Consider the following 2,694-nt stretch of genomic DNA (forward strand, 5'->3'; position numbering starts at 1 on the left):
TAAAATTGTGATTGTGGTTGATGTCTCAAAAGAGATGACCTAGCCGATCAGATCGTGATCGGACTTCGTGCAAGAATACGGTGGTGTCGTGAATGAGGGCATATTAGTGCTAAAGACCTCCCAACCTAAAATCATGGAAATTACTTGAAAGCTTATGCGATTCTTAATTTGATGTTATGGTATTGTTTAGGGCTTCTATTGATTTCATGATTATTCTTTCTTGTATTATTGTGCATTCTAATGAGATGGTGTTTAGTTATACATACTAGTACTATTTGATTGTAAACGTCCCTTTTGCCGGGTGCGCTGCATCTTTAAATGGATGCAGGTGGTTCCATAGCAGACAGTGTTGATCGGCGATGTTGGTACATCCTCTCCCAGCAGACTTGGTGAGCCCCACTTCATCCCGGGGTCATGTTGTCGCGCCCCCTTTTTTCTCGCGAAATTGGGTTAATGACATTTGGAAGGACAACTCGTTCCCTTTTGGGAATTGGGTTTAAGAAAATTGAAGAGTCGCCACCTAATGATTTAAGTGCATTAGGACACTAAGAAGGGTTTTGTTTGGATAACCAGAGATTGGGTAATGGCTTGAAATTATTCCAAGGGGAAGGTTTTAGGCACCCCTCAGAATCCACTAGTGTGGTTCCCGGCCAAGCTAGTGTTGTGACTTAAAGTACAAATAACACATAGGCAAGTAAGACTTCAAATAAGAGGGGATTTATCACATAAAGGCTAGAACACACAAAGTCGGAAAGCACTAAAGAGAGTTGATTTAGAAGAAATGTTTTAAAAGATTTAAAAGAAACAAAGAACAAAGGAAAGGGGGTCCTAGGTTTATTAATAATATGGATCACCCCACACAACACCCGGTAATCACTTACACGTGGTGTTATCGCGTGGTCATCATATCCATATCTACCCTTTCCCACCCCGTTAAGGTATTAAAGCGCGGAATAGTCTCGTTTTCTTATTGCATGCTATTACCCGCCCTGATCCTATCAGTCCCGGAGGTGCTTGGGACTACTAATCCTAAAAGAGGGAGGAGAGGTTGGCTTATTTGTGGTTTCAAAGGTAAAAATACTAAGGCGACAAGCAAAACACATATAACAAGTATGGGGAAACATGTAAACAAACGTAAGGCTCAAACAGACCTCCTTTAAACAAAGAAAAGCTAGTAGTTAGCTTGACTTGCATGTATTGTTTAAGGTCTAATTAAAACTTAAAGATTTGAGGCAGACTGATTTATTACATAGTTCAGATAGGAAGCCCGACTCAGGCCTGCCTGCTGGTTGTAGTTAATAAAATCTGATTTGGTTTATAAACTTATCCTATGGTTTGCCTAAGCGTTAGACGGAACCTATAGGCATGATATCTACTGATTTCAGAAACAAAGAAGAAAACTGATTGCAGATTGATTTAAGAAAAAAGAAAGTTGCCAGTTAAAAAAAATGAGTTTTAGAAGAGCACAAGTTCAACCATTAGTAATACGTTACTACTACTAGTTTTAAACTTACCAACGAGTGAGGCGATTCAGATTTGATTAGAAACCCTATAGGCATGCTTTCTATGTGATTGCCAACTTAAAAAAAGACATTGTTATTAACATGGAAGAGTACAGAAATTCTACAACATGATATCTAAGCGTTGCGTGATATCTGATTACATTTTTTGGTTATTAAGACCTATAGACAAGTTTGCCTAGTGAAAAGCGGGTATGCAAGAATCAGAAAGGACCTATAGGCATATTTTCAACGTGCGTGTGCAGAAGCTATAGACATAATATCTACATGAAAGTGCAGGATCCCTATAGTCATGGCATCTAAATGAGAATTCTGAAGTTCTTATAGACATGGTAACTAAATGAGAATGCAGGAATGCTTATAGGCATGGTAACTACATGAAAAATGCAGAAACCTTATAGGCATGGTAACTATATGAGAAAATACTAAAATTAGAGATTCCTATAGGCAAGTTATCTACCCTTATGCATGGTTACCCCTCCTTTTTCACTAACCATCCCCAAAAGTTTATTACAAAGTTATTACAGTCCAAAGAAAGTAGAGAAAAGAAAATACATCAGAAATTGAAAATTACAACCAAGGAGAGCCTGATTCAGACTTCCTGTCTGAAGTATGAAGTAAACCATCTCCAAAGATCATATTTTAAAGCCTTTCTACCACTTGGGTGTGTCAAAGTTCCCTAAGAGCTTCATAAGAACTCCGGGTAGTGCTTACACCCAAATGTATCACTATATTAAGCCAAAGTGCAGTGTGGAAGGGCCAGCCCTCAAGTGTCCAAGTTCAGAGGGAACTCAAGGTCCCAAGGCAAGGCTCACAAGAGGGGGGCAGAACTTAGAAACTAAGAGAGAGAGTGCAAGTGCAGAATTCTGAAAGGGGAAAAGGGAAGGGAAACAGTACACATAGGGATATAGGGAATGGGGAGTTGCAGGAGGTAAAGAGCAGGCTAGTGGGCATAACCCAACAATGGGAGATGCTGGCACACCCATAAGCCTACTGGAACACATTGTTTAGAGGTCAGGATCCCCTAAGGGATCAAGTTTAATCCATAGAAAATAACTTGCATATTGCCATGTTTTTAAAAATGTACTACTAACGAACGACACTAAGTAAACGGTAAGTAGGGAAGGGTACGGGTTACAATTAAGTAAACGAAAACGAACGAAACGAAAAAACG

Source organism: Nicotiana attenuata, chromosome 5 (genome assembly GCF_001879085.1).
Source record: "Nicotiana attenuata strain UT chromosome 5, NIATTr2, whole genome shotgun sequence".
Taxonomy (NCBI): Eukaryota; Viridiplantae; Streptophyta; class Magnoliopsida; order Solanales; family Solanaceae; genus Nicotiana; species Nicotiana attenuata.